Source organism: Tiliqua scincoides, chromosome 6, assembly GCF_035046505.1.
Source record: "Tiliqua scincoides isolate rTilSci1 chromosome 6, rTilSci1.hap2, whole genome shotgun sequence".
NCBI lineage: Eukaryota > Metazoa > Chordata > Lepidosauria > Squamata > Scincidae > Tiliqua > Tiliqua scincoides.
In genome coordinates, this window is record NC_089826.1 from 34,921,442 (window position 1) to 34,939,258 (window position 17,817).

Below are 17,817 nucleotides of genomic sequence, written 5' to 3' on the forward strand. Positions count from 1 at the left end.
TCTGAGGCCCATAGAGGCTAGGGGAGAGGGAGCATCCGTGGTATCCACAGTTTCAGTTAACTGCAGGGGGCTCCAAAATGGAACCCCCACAGATACCAGGGCACATATGCATTTAGTCAGAAACTGTAAGGATTTTATGTTGATTTGGGTCTTTTCTCTGTGCATTACAAGCTCATTACAGATTCGTATGAAAAACTCCCAGTTAGTGCTGAGTTAAACCATCCATATATTAAATTTAGCTGCATCTCAGTACCATCTGCTGGTCATTTGTATTACAGCTGGACTGGTATTCCTGCCTTGCTCCAGGGTTCTTTCTATTTTGATTTTTTGTTTGTGTGGAACTTGATTCTCCAGATTCCTTTTCTTAAATTTGGTTTTGCTATCTCTTTTTTTTATAATCATTTGAACAAATACTTTACATATTGTTCTGAGTTTGCCTTGTTTTGGGGAAAAATCAGTGAATTGTCACATCTGCTCGCTCTGCAGGTGCTACTATGAGAATGATTTCAATAGATACCCCTGAGGTTCATTATTCTTGAGCATTCTAGGAGGTGGGTTCTGCCCATGGAGCCCCTCTGGCTAACTTGATATCCTGGGTTGGTGGCAGTGGATTCAAGCTACCAAGGTCTATCCCTGGTAAGCTGCATGACCAAACAAGGGGATGGGAAGGGTATAGGAAGGGAATGAGCATGCTAACCTCCAGGTACTACTGCCCTGGATCCTCTTACCCCGAAGAGATCTCTGGTTACCTCTAACCTGTGCTAGATAAAGTGCAGGTCATGTGGCCTGGCTGTGCCCGTGGAGGTAAGGATTGGGCTGCCTATGAAATGCCAGCATTGGCACTATGCTACACCAGCTCTCAAAGACAAGGTAACTTGATCAAGTTTGGAAAAAGTTTTGTCTGGTTATGTTTGTATTACACAGACACTTTCCTCTGAGCAGAAAGAACATTTCTGTTCCTTAACAATGCGACCCGGTATATTTAGTTTTGCAGTCATATCTTGTAGCAAATTCACAAGTCTTCTGCTTATTTATCTGTCTCTCTTTGATAATGTTGAGCAATATCACCATTTCTTCTTTTACTAATTGCTTTGAAAATTAGGAAACAATTTCAAAACTGCCTCCTAAATAATAATTACCCTACTTTTTCTGAATGCCCTTTACCTCCCAACCAGCAGGTAATTTTCCAACGGCGTTTATCTCCATTTGGGTATCACGCAAGTATGTTCCACCATGGTGTACAATTTTCTTTATGTTCAATTTGTATTCATTATAAAACTCAGCATCACAACTCCTCAGTTCTGTTAACTCATAGTCCAACTGCAGGTCCAGGATTCTGGACTATTAGTTGGGGAAAAAAAAATAGTTAAAAAAAATTCTGCAAAACTATTGCAGCTAGATATATTGCTTTGTTAGTGTTGGGGAGTAGCAATATATGGGAATATCAGGCCATAACTCAGTTCAGTTTCCCATTATTGAAGATAATCCACTATTCTTTTCAACTTTCTCCTTGCCTATCCATCCATGGAATTCATTGAACACCCATCAGTTGCTGTATTGGTAGACTTTCTTCTCTGCATGTTCTCTGTGTGTCCTGGTCATGGCAGAGACCACAGTGCCTTTTATTTGCACACATAAAGGCCTCTCTGTGCTGACTCCAAGAGTCACAAATGTGCCAGAAAGCAATGGCACAAAAATGTGCACCAGCTTGCTGGCGTCGGATCCATTCCCCACACTGTTCAGCATAGGTAAGTTTTCACCAGGCGGCGCAGGGGTGGGGGAGGGAGGGAGTTTCAAAGATGGGGAAAGATATTTTTGGGCAGGGGGAGAGCGGAACGGAACAGAAGGTGGAATAGGCCCAGGAGGGGAGCAGTATCTGTGGCAGCTATGCAAAATGCATGCTAATCCCCATCCCAGGCCTGGGCAGCCCTACGCAGTGTTCCCAGAGTTGTGCCAGCTATTTAGCTGGCGCAGATCTAAGAAGCCTCATGGGGTAGTGGGGCTTTACTTAGGGTTAAAAAAAAATCTCCTTACCCCAAGATGACCTCCAGCTGCATCCAGGGCGGGAGGTCTGGTCTAGAGGGTAGAGTCACGGTTAAACCTGAAGATAACACCTGAAGATTGCCAGTTCAAGATCACTGGAAGTGTTCGTAAGTGGTGAGACCTTGAAAAGTGACTAACAAGCTGAGCTAAGCTGAGCTATTCCAGCTGCCCTTCGGTGAGAGAGAGAAGGAGCTGTTTCTCAGCGTGGGAGGCAGTCACAAACAGAATTGATACCAGAATGTGGAAGATCGATCTGGAATGTTGTTTGTTCCTGAAAGATTAGAACTTCTCTATTTTACAATAACAGAGAACCCCTTTAAACCCCTCGGGGGGTTAAAGAAAGCCTGACTATGTGAACCACCTTGGATTGAAGAAAATGGAGTAATGACCAAGAAAAGTAGTATATAAATACCAGTTATTATTATATTATTATAGTCTGTATATACAAATTGAACTGTAACGCTGCATTCCTAAGCATGGGAGTAATCCCCATTGAGTATCATAGGACTTATTTCTAAATAGGCATGCATCGGATTGTGCTGTGTGCAGCGTGAAAGCAGTTGTACTGTTCTTATATTCTCAAAAAGAAACAGTTCTCTCATCTTTACAGGTTACTCTGGGCTATAAGTTGTTTTCTTTTCTTTTTTACTTTACAAAGTGTGGTAAACTAGAGTCCAAGTGTTATTGTTCTCAGCTGTGGTCTACACCAGTGAAGTTGTTTTACAGTTATTATGCCCTTTTCATGAAATAATAATCCAGCATTCAAGGGTTCTGATGATTCTGGAAGATAATCTGTTTCTTTCCAGAAATTATGAAAGGAAGAACTACTGAGAATACATTATGTGCAATAAAAACAAGGATTGAGAATGCGAACTTAACCAAGCCAACATTCTTTAAGGGAATAAATCACAGCCACCACTGTGGCATAATAAAAATCTATCCCTAGGAAAGAAACTGAGCTTAGCTTATCCTGTTAAAATAACATCTTAAAAAGCATGAAGATCTGTCAATTCCTCCTGCCAGGAACAGCTCAGGTTAATCGTTTTAGAGAGATTTGTTATTTTTCAGACCTGGTTAAGGCACTGTACTCATGTCATAAAAGCATGGTCCTTTAAAAAATGACATTATAACAGAGTTGGATAAATGCCCCATGTATCTGGAAAGAAAAGTTTCTCTGTAAGCTTAGCACAAGAGGCAGTCCTGAATCCTGTCACATGAAATGTGCTTTTGCTGGTCAGGTAACTCCTAGAGGAGACCTGCAGTTGGACTAATCAATAGGTAGGTGCAACAGAACAGAGGTATAAGGCAAGGGTGTGTCTGGAGTCAACCAATGGGCAGAAGCTGACAGCCATCAAAGGTCCCACCTGGCCAACCACTGAAACCTCAGTACTGGTGGCAGTGGTCCAGGGGGTCTCACAGGGCTTTGCCTTGCACTGCTAGATGGTATACTAGGCTTGAATTGGGCTTCTTCATCTTCACTTGCGAAGAATTATGTTGTCAATCACAATAGCATTTCCCTTTAAGAGGCTGGATAGTTTGCATGGAGTTAATTCATTTCAATGCACATATGAGCCGCAATGCACATATGAGCCTCTCCCCCCACTGTGATCTTATGGGGAGGCTTTTCTTCATGTTCCATTGTTGACTGAAGTTCAATTTGCAAGAATGTGGTATACGCTTTCTCTGAGGTTGCATTCTGGCTGTAAAATTCCCTGCAATGCTTTTATTTTACTGCTTCCAATTGTAGTTTTATTGTTGTGTTATATTGGGTTTTTTTCAGTTCCATGTTGTCAGCTGTCTTGGGACCTACAAGTGACAAATGTTAAAAAAAAGAGAGAGAGAGAGAAGATAAATAGAATAAATGCAGCAAGGCTGACTTCCTACTTGGCTCACCTTACATTTTTGTTTTTGGGTAAATGAACAACAACATAGATTGGAAGAAGCACAGGTTTTTGTTTGTTCACTTGGGAAAACAACTTCCTGTAAAGGTTTAATTGTCCGTCCCCTGTGGTGCATGCTACTGTAGATGAGGCAGTGCGGTACAGCATTTGCCAAAATAGTAGTGCAGAGTAATACCAAATTCCAAGAGGAGAGGTTATGACTCGGTAGTGGAGTACACTACACTAAGTAGGCCTTTGCCCAGTTTGGTTAAAATGCCCTGAGATGCAGAATTGAGAAAGACAACACCCTGACACATTGAAAAAGTGTAGGCAATGTCTGTTCCTAGACATTGAAGAAGTATTGGAGTGTGGCCAGTGAATAGGCTGAATAGGAGGTGGAGCTAGTCTGGTTTTTCTGCCCCCATTCAGGTGGTGCTCCATGGAGATAATAATTCTTGAATAGGGCTAAAGGTTGGGATTGATAACAGCCCAATCTGTGCCCCACAGAGGGATCCATCAGTGCTAAAATGGCCTCTGCAGCATCCTATGCAGGAAAAGAGGCCACCAGCGCGCATCTTGGGGTAAGCCCCAGCTCTGCAAAAGTCCTAGCTCTGCTACTTTGGCTTGCACCAGCAAAATAGCTTGTGCAAATCCAATCAGCCCCATGTCAGGAAATCAGGCCCCAGAAGGGGGAGAGGATATGGTGGAGTGCCACTGTTCCCTCCTCCTCCAGGACTAATCCACCCCCTCCCTGCCCTCCCCTGCCTCGTTACATCCTCCCCACCTTTGTAGCACCATTTCTCGCCCCTCGGTCAGCCCATGGAGATCTTACCTTTTGAGGGTGCAGGCCTTTGATACCAGCTGGAAAGCGCAGGCCTTTGCACCTGCACCAGGAGTCTCTGTGCAGCCACAATGTGCCTTACAGCACATTTGTGACAACACATGTGCATGTTGTGCCAGCGGAAACCAGTAGAAAATTGCACCATAAGTTATTGCTTAAGAAAGGGACTTTTTAGTAAACCTTACTTAGTTACATTATGAGAACAACTCACACTGCATTTCATGAAATGTGGCTTTATAGTTACTAGTGCAGTGATTCTCAAACTTTTAGCACAGGTACCCACTTTTTAGAATGAGAATCTGTCAGGTCAGGACCCACCAGAAGTGATGTCATGACCGGAAGTGACATCATCAAGCAGGACAAATTTTTAATAATCCTAGGCTGCAGTCCTACCCACACGTACCCAGGAGTAAGCCCCATTGACTATCATTGTTAAAAGCATATACAGTGTAGCCTGTTATACACCATGGTAGCATCAGGTCTCGTATATTAAAAATAAAATATTAAAATAAGTCGGGGCCCACCTGAAATTGGTTCGCAACTCACCTAGTGGGTCCCCACCCACAGTTTGTGAAACACTGTACTAGTGTATCGCAATTTTCACATTTCCTGGTGTAGCACAAACAAGTACTATTGAAGAGAACAGAATTGTTTAGTTAATTAATACAATCCACAGGGCTTTTTAAAAAAAAGTTATCACAGTTAATCTTTTGGTAATAATGTCACTGTGAACAAAAAGAAGGGACATAGGGTGCAATCCTAACCCCTTATGTCAGTGCTTTCCAGGACTGACATAAGGCCAATGCAGCTCTGAGGTAAGGGAACAAACATTCCCTTACTTTGAGGAGACCTCTGTGAGTGACATCCAACTGCAGGATGCAGCACGTCCCATTGGCACCGCTATGCCAGTGCTGGAAAGTACTGACATAAGGGGTTAGGATTGCGCCCACAGCCATACAGGAAAAATTACACAGAACCTTTTGTTGAATTCTCTCACATAGACAATCTTTCACTGGCTTTGTCAAACTGTAAAAATCCAAATATGTAATATATAATATACTGCTATTTTGTACTCAGCACAGCAGTAACGTAAGCTGTTGAGAATGTTTCAAGCTGTTAAAATACAAGCAGGCCCTTAAAAGAAGGCATAAATTAGATTCAGAAAAACCCAGTCCTCATGCTTTGGAGTGGCTGTTAAACTTTTTATTTCATTATTAATTAAAAGTTCCCTGTCACTTGTGCACCCATTTTGAGATTAGAGTGTTCTGGTAATTAGAACCTGTCTGTGAACATATAATTTTTGAAGAAATAATATAATCTCTTTTAGTGGGCGACTTTTTCTTGCCTATTAATCTGTCACTGAAAAATCATCTTTGGTTAGATTACCCTGCATATAATGTGCCTGGTTTAATTTGAAAACAACGCACAAGTTTTGCACTACAATTGTAAAGATGTGTTTTCCGTACAAGATGTCTACATTTGAGAAAAGGTACTTTCAACACACACACACACACACACACAGAGAGAGAGAGAGAGAGAGAGCCTTATACCACCCAGTCTTTAGTGGCTCTACAGTCTGGCTGGGCCCATTTGCTGTGGTGTTTATTCTTCCACATCTCTCATGGCATGATTGACATGCCATCATCACTGGCCATGTGGCCAGGCCCATGGGAGGGATTGCAGGAGGCAATTTGTACCTGGGCCCAGGTCAAAAACAGGGTTCGGGGCCAAAGAAGGGGGCCCAGAAATTTCCTCGGTTCTTACATTTTCTGTCTCATTTGGACTCACACCCCACGCAGGATGCTGGGGAGACACCAACACTGGCGCACGACAGCTACTGCCACAAGCCATATGCGCCAGGCCAAGGAATGCACACATGACACTCCATAACGCAGTGTCACTTTTGGGGGTATTTGCTGCAGTAGCTCTATGGCTTGTAGATCTGCTTAGCATGAAGGAGTGCATAGGAGCTCAGGGACACAGCTACGGGACTACAGCTGCTGCAGAAGTGAGTTTTGGTACACACAGGACACTTTCCATTCTAATGTGAGCCTAAATATGACAATGCTAATTTTCTGCAATGATTTTCTATATTTAAAAGAGTTTAGAGAGATTTAAGAATGTGTTTGGTTTTCCTATATGACTGTATGAAGCTGCTGACACCGCATGGGTGGGTAAACCTGGCCTCCACATTGGGCAACCTGATAAAGCCTGGGCTCCAAAGACTAACTCCTTTGCCCTGTTTCACCTCTCCCTGCTCCCATTCTGCCCACCCCATCATCACCCTTCCCCTGCTCTGTTTCACCCCATCTCTACCCCTTTGGGAAGGAGGCAGGGCACTAAAGAAATGTTGTACCCCCTGATAAAATGCCCCTTGGAGCCCCTGCATGTGGCTTTTCACAGATGGGCTGCAGTGGGGGCAGAGGAATGTTGATAAAACTGATTGGGGAGAGTACATTGTTTTTTTCTTTCTTACTGGTCCTTTTATAGTGCATAATTCTAAACCCTAAAATGACTAATCCAGCAGTTTTCAATCAGTGTGCCGTGACTGGTCCACTGGTGTGCCGTGGGAGTTTGGCAAATTTATTTATTAATTAAATAAATTCCATTTATTAATAGGGTCATTGAAGGATGTGAAACCCCCCCACCCACCCACCAGCAGCACGGTGTGCCTTGTCAATGGTCAAACGATTTATGGTGTGCCTTGACAATTTTAGTGCCTTGTCAGTGTGCTGTGAGATGAAAAAGGTTGAAAATTGCTAGACTAATCGCTGACTTCTAAGTAGCTTTCTGCAGTTTGCTACATTTTCCTGCAGGATGTAATATCTCCTGATATTTGCATTGTCTCCCCCACTCCCGCTTTGCAAAATATAGAAATTAATTCCTAGACTTCATGAACCTGCAACTTTAGTCCTGGGTTGCCCTAAATTCAAGCACAGAACCAGAAGCAATGTAGATGAATTTTGCATTTGTCAAATGTATTTGTCCTTGAAGATGCTCTTATTCGCTTGTAGGGACTGTGTGTGCACAGAGAACTAATGCAAAATTGTAATAATAATAATAATAATAATAATAATAATATACAGTATTTATATACCGCCTTTCTTGGTCTTTATTCAAGACTTTATTCAAGGCGGTTTACATAGGCAGGCTTATTAAATCCACACAGGGATTTTTACAAATTGAAAGAAGGTTCTCTCTTTCAAGAACCACCACATTCAAGGTGTTACACTCCGATCTGGTTTAACATTCTGGCCTCCATCCTCCCACGCTCCGAGCAGATGGAACAGCTCAGCTGCAGCTTGCCAGCTGTTTCAAGGTCGCATGGTGCCGGTGGCCTCGAACTGGCGACCTTGTGGATGTTAATCTTCAGGCAAATGGAGGCTCTACCCTCTAGACCAGACCTCCTGCCCATTGTATCACCTTTCTCACTGGAGTATAATTTTATGTGCATGATACACTCCACTGCAAACATATGAATGCGACATTATGGGAAAATTGAACCTGAAGAAGTTAGAAGAGAACCTGGGATAATTTTCTCTCACAAGTGCAGAGGAGGAGGACTCCACAGGGCCTCTCCTATGTTTGTGGCCCCAGAATTCATGAGGGGGCTGTGGCTTATCTGACATAATCAGATGGTACTACTGTTATAGTCAATGGGAGCTTCGGCAAAGCTCCTTCTGTGTGCTCTCTACTCCTGATCCTCTCTCTGATGCTGAAAGCCATCTCCGTTTGCGTATCCAGTGTGCAAATTGAAGGGAGCCAACAGGGACCCCAAATGGCCAGGAGAAGGCAAATCTCCAGATTCGCCCCTACTAGCCCATGGATAAGAGCTTTCTTGCTCTACAAAATAAATACGAGTATATTTGTCCGACTGAAATAAAAAGTGCACAAGAGTTATTTCTTCAGAAAGGCAGAATGCTATACAAAGCAAGACTTATAGCAAATCCTATGCATGTTTAGAGCATCTTATGGGCAAGGTCTCCAGCATTGCAACTCACTTCCAGGCCACTGCCAGAGACAACAAGTGGCACCCCATGTGCAGCAGTGGCTGGGAAATGCTTTGATGATGCAGATGCACAGACAGCAGGAGTGTAGCTGGGGGGGGGTAAAACAGTAAGTATTGCAGGTGCCGCAATGTGCTATGTAAGTGGCCCCTCCCATTCACTCTCGGAGCCCTTCCAGGCAGTGACAGCAACGTGCAGGAGATGCCATTTGGTTCAGCGAGCACCTGCGCATTGCCGTCGCTGCCCAGAATGGCTCTGATAGCAAGTGAGAGGGGTTGCTTCCATGGCATATTGTGGCACCTGCAATACTTACTGTTTTGCACCCCTCCAGCTATGCTATTGGTTGTCAGGGACATTTTATGGAAGGATGTTCCTTGGTGGGCTGAGGTGAGGGCGAGGACATGTCAGAGACCTTGCTTATCTGACATGTCCCGAGTCAGGCTTGCTTATCTCAGGCCTCCCAATTGCCCCCCCCCCACCGTGGCATACTGCATACCACATACCCCGCCGTGGTATGTGCTGCATACTGTTTTTGCACTCCTGCATGCTATAGTGGGAGGAGGTTTGAGAGCCTAAGGACCCTGTAGTCTGGGGTCACTGTGCATAGAACTGCAAACATCATCATGTCAATATGACACCAGAATCAAATTGAGGTAAATTCTGCTGATCTCAGTAAAATTTATTTTCAAGAAAGTATGCAATTCTATGCACATTTCCTAGGCAGCATGTCCCACTGAATCTGAAGAAACAGGCATAGGGCTGATCTGGGTGAATCTTTACAATCACATTTAAGATGTGCTGAGCAAATCATCTCTGTTTGGAATGTGGTGTGTATGGATCCTGACCTCGAGATATATTCATGGAGTTAAGAGATGTTCTAATAACGTGATTCAGATTTGTATCAGCAGCGGAGAAATCAGAAATACAGATCACCTCTCTTTCTGCCCTCTTGTAACATATGAATTAGCTTGTTAGACAAATCACAGCTAAAGTGAAACTCGACAAGAATAAAATGTAAATTGGTAGTTTTTGATTGCCTCTGAAAATAGCATCATCAGCCTATTTATTGTGGTTCTAAATATGGTCTTTCACCAGGGAGACAGTCCCAATGGATATGCTGCCTGAATTGGTGTAAACCTTCCACCCCTACCATCATGTGTCCAACATGCGTAAACTCCCCCCCCCCCCACTGCTGCTGCTGTCATTGCTGTTTCCCCTTCTTCTTCCTCAACTCCCCGGCTGTTTAAGTGAGCAGCCAGGTGGGCAACAAGAGGGTAGCATAACATCACAAAGTGATTGTGAGCTCCCTATTCCTCCTCCTTCCCTCTAGTTCAGGGGTCTCCAGACCCCGGCCCTGGGGCCAGATGCGGCCTGTGGCAAGCCTCTTTCTGGCCTGTGGACAGCTGCTGTCTCCATGAGAGCCTCTGGCCCAGTTGACCAAACACAACTGGAGCTGTGCTTGTGGGGTGGGGGAATGGGGGTCTATTTAAGTGTGTGCTTTATTTTTGTGGTGTGTGTTGGTGCTTGCAGAAATCCTGGAAATTTGAGCCCATTTATTCATTCATCTAAGTTCCATCTCTAATGTATCTATTTAAATTTTATATTAAAAAACATTTTCCCGGCCCTCGATACCATGCCAGATATTCATTTGGAGATCCCTGCTTAAATCTGTCTACTGCTGCTTCCCTCCATTTGCTCCTGTCTGCTGGTGTTGAAACAGGCTGGGTGGTGCATGCTGGGACCAGAAAAGGGCTCTGCTCATTTGTTTGAACAGGTTGGGGAGGGAGGAGCAAGCAGAAGGAGGTGATGGATGGATCTAAAGATGAGGAAGAATGGCAGGGGAAGCTCTGCCTCCTTGTCTGACCACTCATGGAAATGAGTGATCAGAATAGGATCACCCTGCTACTTCTTCTTCTAGCACCATTGCTCTGATTGGTTGTGCCCTGAGCGCCAGAAGTAGTGATTGGCTGCACCTGCCCCTATCCTGCTCTTGTTCAGCTAGAACAAGAGTGTCAAACATAAGGCCTATGGGCTGGATGCGTCCCATGAAAGCTCTTCGACCCTTGGGCTTTCCCAGCTGCTGCTGAGCTGTGCTGAGGTGTCACTGCTGAAAGGGAAGCCCATGTGATAATTGAGTTATCCCACATCTTGAAAATATGGTCAAGATTTACATATTTACCCTTCGGTCATTTGCAACTAATTTGTTCCTAAGTGTTTAATGAAGTGGCCCAAGTTAAACGCAAGTACAGTCTGATGTCTTTGTTGGGGTGTGTGAGGGTAAATAGAATGCCAGACGCAGGGGAGTGACAGCAAGATGTAAGTATCTTGTGGTCTTTTATGCTCCCTGAGGCACCTGGTGGGCCACTGTGAGAAAAGAAAACTGGACTAGATGGACTAAACTAACTAGGCCTGATCCAGCAGGACTCTTCTTATGTTCTTATGAGAAAAAGTGCTTATTTCTGGTCTCTTCCTGCTTAGACATCACTTCCTGCTTAATGACATTACTGCCAGCCTTCAGTAGACTTCATGAATGCTATTCAGAGGCTGTATAAAATGAGTTGGACACCACTGAGCTAGAAGAAAATCAGATCTTGAACAGGCTGATCTTGTTGAGCTAGCAGAGGATTGGTGCACCACTCAGAAAAGTTGGGTGGGTGGCAGGTCAAAGGGAGGTTGCAGAATGGTATGGGATGTGGAGCTTGGGTTTGCACCCCCTTTCATGGGTTTGCAGCCCCTTTCCAGTTTGCCCCTCGAAACAGCTGTCTCAGTCGACCTCATGACTGGGCTGTCCCTCTTGTTCACCTTAATGTTCGGGATTTGTTCAGAGCACAACAGTGTTCATGTAAGTTTAATTTAACGGGAAACGTCCGCGACTCGCTTCTTCCTCCCCTGTCCTATCACTTTAGTCAATATGCCGTCTTCAAGGCTTCTCTTTTAACAAGTATTCCCTCAATTCCTTGCCTTTTCCAGAGCTTCAGCCTGTATCTGTAAATAATGCAGGAGGCACTTTCAGAATTCAAATTCCATCACATCACAGTTTTGCTTGTGGAATTACTTTGGATGAGATATGCTTTTTATTTGGACCCGTCTGTGGACGTGTGTCTTAGATTTATCTGTGCTACCAGCTGACAAGGTGACATTTTCCTTATTCGTTCTGCCTGACTTTCCATCTCATCGAGAAGTTTTGCTTCCCTCGCTCTCTCGCTCCCTTTAAAGGGTATGCAAATAATGGTTAACAATAATGTCTGTGCCAACGATTGGCTCGTCGCTCGCATCACCTTCAGAGCCCCGTCTGGATGTTCTGAGGAAAACAATGCACCGAACTTGGGGCTCAGTGGTGCTCTCCAAATCGATGCGCGCTGTAAACAGTCACTATGCAAACAAGTCATTAGTGACAGGTTTTCAATAAGAACTTCAGATGTTTTAAGCCTTTAATCCATTCATCAGCATGTTTTAAGAGCCATAAACTTGGGCTGAAGTGGCATGCTAAAATAGCTCTTATTTACTCTCCGTGAACCGCTAATACCACCCGAAATCGGTGCCATATGCAAAACTTCTGTTTACTTTCGACATCTGTGAACAATAAATAATAAATGGAACTGTCTAAAGGAACACATAATGCGGATCAGTCAATTGAGTATAGGGATTAAATGAGAAACAGATGCTTTTTGATTTCCAAATGTTGCCAGGATGACACCGATATAGTTTAAGAAGACAGTAGGGACAGCTGTTCGATGCGCCAGGTGCCAGCTGCAAATATAATGTACCTTTCAGAAAGCACTTCATGTGTGCTATAAATCCTTTGTTAATACGTTCCTCGTAGACATCAAAAGACCTTGAGCAATTATTAGAATTTTTTTTAAAGCTCCGCACTTTCTGACAGTGCCTGATGTACTGCCTACAAAGGCGGGCAGATTCATAGCAAATGGCTGCTTTCAAAATATTTCATCGACGTGCTCAATAGAAAAAACTTTAAAAAATCTTATCACAACTTCTGGAAAAGCAAAGCTGCAATGTCTTTTTAAGCAAGGAACCAGGAGTGATGCATAAGGAAAGATCAACATTTAAGGTCATGGGATACTTGACTGACATGTGCTGGCTATGAGATTATGATCTTACTTGATCGCTATATTAAGGGTCATAGAGGCATTTCTGTCAGGTTAGTGATCTGGCTGGGTCCTTCTGTTTGCCTTCCCTGTAACATATGGAATTGCTCACTTCTTTGAAATATTTGAGGGTTTAACTAAGCTTATCCTTCTGTTTGCTGTAACTTGGGGGCCCTTGATCTGTTCCTACTGCCTGCCTGCGGATATGTTATATTCCAAGTGTTGTTTATGAAGTTTTGTGGAAGGTTTGGATGCTGTTGAGCAACATGCCTTATTGCAGGTTGTTCAGTTCAAAGACCTCCAAGTTCTCTCTTGACTGTACAAAAAGGCTGATCTTTGGGGGTGATGAACTGTGATGCAACACGATTCTTGCACAGTACTGTCAGCTGTCTGGCCACAGATTTCTGGATGTCCTAAATGCTTTCCCGAGTGAAACCCATGAACCTGGCAGTACTCAAGAGAAGTGGTGACCTGTACTCTCCTCCTCTAGCAGCTGTAGTCACCACCTCTCTGATAGCCTTAGCACTTGCTTTACTTTCCTTGTGGTTGATTCAGGGCCCAATCCAGAGCTCTGCGCACCAGCTCACTGCCAGTGTGCACTGTTGCAAACGTGCTGTAAGGCATGTTTGTGAGTCCTTACCACAGGCCCAGTACTAGAGCTAGCCCAGTGCTAGCCCACACTGGGTCTGCTCCAGCACTAGGCCCATGTTCTGCTGCCTGGCGGTCGCCTGGATCAACTGATGGCAGAGAGTTGAGTGGGGGTGTGAAGAGAGGGCAATCAGAGGGCGGGGAGGGAGCAGGGAAGGAGGGGATGGGACCAGTGGAGCTTTGCTCCACTGGGTCCTGAGCCCTGTGAGGGACTGTGTGGTCCGGCACAGGACTCTGATTCTATAGCAGCACCAGAGTTGCCATAGAATTGAGTAGCCCCATTGCAGGGCTGCTTCCCTTACCCGGGGGAAGGAGATGAAAGTTCCCTTCCCCTTATGGCGGCTGCCTGGTTATGCACTGGATACCATGGCAGCCATTTTGGCACCGCCACAGCCCCACATGCCAGGCAGCTCAGGATTGGGTTACCTGCCAGGTTGGCAACTAGCCAGGAAGGCAGCAGGAGTGTGCAGGATATTGGGCACCCTCTCCAGCCTGCAGTTCACCTGACCTCATGGGTATACTACAGTTTAGGGCCTCACAATCTGCAGGGGCCCTCTAAAAAAATTTCAGAACTTTGGGGGGGCGGTGAATATTATTTTTAATGCAGACCTTATTTAAGTGGCTTGTGCGGCAAATTTAGTGTAATTTTTTTTTAACAAGGGGCTTCCAAGCTTTATATAGCTTAGGGCCTCACCAGGTCTAAATCCCACACTGTGTGCCAGAGATGCTTTAGATTCGTATTCCCTATATTTTGCTTTGATGAAGATATTTTTGAACCTTCTTTTTTTCTAAAGCATTTTGTTTAGTGCTCATCATTGTGATACTATAAATACTTGATAAAGTCCACCTTAGCTCAAATGTGAAGTAAATTGCAAGCAACCACCTTTTTGTCAACATGGAAGAAAATGCTGCATGTGTGTGGGTGCGTGTACTTCAAAATTCTCTCAGAAGATGAACTTTAAAGTTGCTTCTTCTATAAGCAAAGTCTTGGCTAAAGTATAGAGAAGAAGCAAGCTTACAAGAACACTGAAAGAACAGAAAGCGTACAGATCAATAGTTGACATTTGTAGTTTCCCCAATGGGGCCTGCTTCATTTGCTTTATTGTGATTATGGATGATTTACTATCCCTGGGAGGATAAAAGGGAAGAAGCTGCATAAAAAGAGACTAACCTAAGATTAAAAAAAAAAAAAAATCCTGTGTACAATAAAGCTTTGGACTTTAGGACTACTACCCTATTTTACCCCACACACTTCATGATTTGAAGCAGATTTGCTGTTCTGCTGGGAGTCTTAAATTGAGATGTCACAAGCATTTCACCTGGACAGCTTGAAATATCGAACTCTCCTGCTTGAAAGTTTGCAAGTGGAATCGTGCAAGCGGCACATGCCCACAAAACCTTGAACCTCTGTGAATCAATTGTTTGATCTCAGAGGTGCAAAGAAGCTGGTACTGCTGCCGCCTCCTCATTTGGTGCTAGGGTATTTGTGTCCTGGATGTCTGTGACCTGGTCAAGTGCGTCTCGGTCATTGGAATTCTGGGGTATTCTGGGTTCTGGAGTGAAACCCCAGTGGATAATGAGGCACAACCGCTACTTAATTTTAGCTCTTGAGAAGAAAAGGAGGCACCAGAAAGTTCTTCCCTGATCTGCTGGAGGGCAAGGGGGACTAGAGTAATCATTCCCAGCAACACAAGAGGAAAATGACATTATTTGTGTCTTTTCTGTGAGGAAGAAAACCCACCACCACCATATCTCCCGCCGCATCAAGGATCTTTGCTTTGGGTATAAGAGAATGGGGAGACAGCAGTGGTTGCAGGCACTGTCCATTCCTGGCTTTGTGTGCTCACTCACATAGCTTTGATTTCTCTTAAACACGTTGAGCCTTCATTCATAAGACCAGGAGGTTTCATGGAACATCCTACAAAAGCACAAAACATGCTTTGTGTTGAATGCTGAGTGTTCAACATTCAGTGCAACTTGAACACTAGAATGTTCATGATTTCTTACTGTTAGAAAGAAAGACCTGAAAAGAAAGGTTCAGAAAGGTGGTTTCTGAACCACCGTTTTGGGCCCGAGACAGACTCGCCGCCATGCCTGTACATAATATCACAGAGCTTCCTGTTGATGCAACTCCATCTGCTGTCCAGAGGGGACAGGATGCTGTCCAGAAGGGGTCAAGCTATGGCCCAGTGACTCTGACCTTTTTACCTGTTCTCTCTGTGATCCTTGTAGGGTGTGGCCCTAATCCTTTATCCCTCCCTTCTCCTCTGAGCACTTCCTCTTGTCCTCTGACCACCGACCTGTCAAGCACACACCAGGGCTCTGATGCCCAGGCCATCTTGAGCACAAGGCATGCAGGGCGAGGCAGTTCCAGGGCCTTGCTATCTCTAAGTGTTAGCTGAACCTCTGATCCTAATCAGATGCTGTAAATATACACTCAATGGAACTGTAAATAAATAACTTCTTTTTTGCAACTTTAACAAGCCATTGCCTCGTTGTCTTTTTTTTTTATTAGCAGTCAGCCGGGTGAGGGAGGTTCCCTGGGGTAATACCCAAAGGGGGGGGGGTTTGCTGCTTAAGCTACTCTGCTTCCTCCCAAAGAGGAAACTATTTTTAATTTCCTCCAACACTTCCAGACCGTTAAACAGACTCCAAGGCTTCTGTGATTGTGACAGGAGCTGTGACATCTTACATCCAGAGCCCACAATCTCCATAGTACTTTTTTCATGACTGGCAACAAATTCAGGTCATGCACTTGGGAAAAGCCTGGCAAATTTTTTATGACCCGTAGGCTGTGTGTGGTATCTTGAAGCCCAGGTACGCCCAAGGTTTGCTGAAGCTCAGTAACCTGAATTGGTGGCAACAAGTAGAAACACCAATTCATCAGAGCTATTTCCAGATTGTGCTTAAAATTAAAAGGCAAAAACATGATGAAGTCCAGAATTAAAATATACCCCATACATGCCAAAATTCCAAGAAAACAGCAATGTTTAAAATAACTGGCACTAGGTTTTTGCTCAGTAAGTTTTTTTTTCTGTTCTTTGACAAGAGAGAGGGATTAAAAAAGGACTAGACATTTAATCCCGAGGGGAAAAAATGCTCATTAGCTGCACACATTTAACATTCTCAAATGATTCAATAAATATACACTATGCTTTCAAGTTCCCCTCTCCAAAGCATATTAATTGATGCATTTTTAGTTCAGTTTTACCCTTCCATATTTTATACGGTTGCTAAGGAGGTGCCCTTTCAATGTTCTGGAGGCCTTGATTTATCACCCAGGAATGCAGATGCCCTCCATTCATTCTTTGTCATCTGCACAACTGTTGTTGTAAGAGCGTGCCTTTCATAATAGTGTCACTGTTTCAGATCACGGTGGCACACTGTAGCAAATAAATCTCACAGTGTATTGTTCCACAATTCATAACATCTTGCTATATTTATATGGGGGAAAACTATGAAAAATACACATAACCAGACTTCCTTACTGTTGGACAATTAACATTCATTGCTCCCAGAAGTCATTTATCTTGTACTTTTGTACATGCAAAATAAAGAAAATTAATCCAACCTGTGTAAAGAATAGATAAAACAGCAATAATATAAAAGTTCAGTGATCAAAAGAACACCATTGTGCCTAAGCAGGGTGAAACACCTTATTGAATACAATTATCCTGATATAATTAAATGGCTAATAGTCCAATCCTCTGGGCCTTTTGCAACAGCAGATCTTCTGAACCGCTAGTGCAAGAAGTCCAGCTTGGTTGAAAATGTTGTACTGTCATTGTATGCAACAGGGCCAACAGTGGAAGGAGCCAACACTTCTGCATGCAGTCTGTAATTTCCCAGGACACTCTGCCAACCAAGGTAGATTGGAAGACAGGGTGGTTCATGGACAGGGAGGAGGTTTGGGGGATGATTGGGGTAGCAAGGGGAGAGCGTAGGGATTGGAGCAGGCTGGAGGGGGTGAATCTCAACAGCAAAAGTGCACACCGGATTCTAACCCCCGTTTTCCAACCCTCCCAGGTCTCTTTCTCTCCCCATAGCTACATAGCTAAGGATACCCACAGATGGCCTATCCTGGCATAGTTAATAAAGGTCTCTGATTGACCTTCTTGTCACCCCACCCCCCTCAACCTTCAGATACAGCTCCAACAATATAGCTGCATTGCATAAAATGGTGAGGGACTGGACTGGACTGGGTTGTAAATAATAGAATGGGATACTGATAAAAGAATCATCCTTCCAGTGTTCAGAAAGTACATCATACGATGACTTTGCTTTCAAGTAGG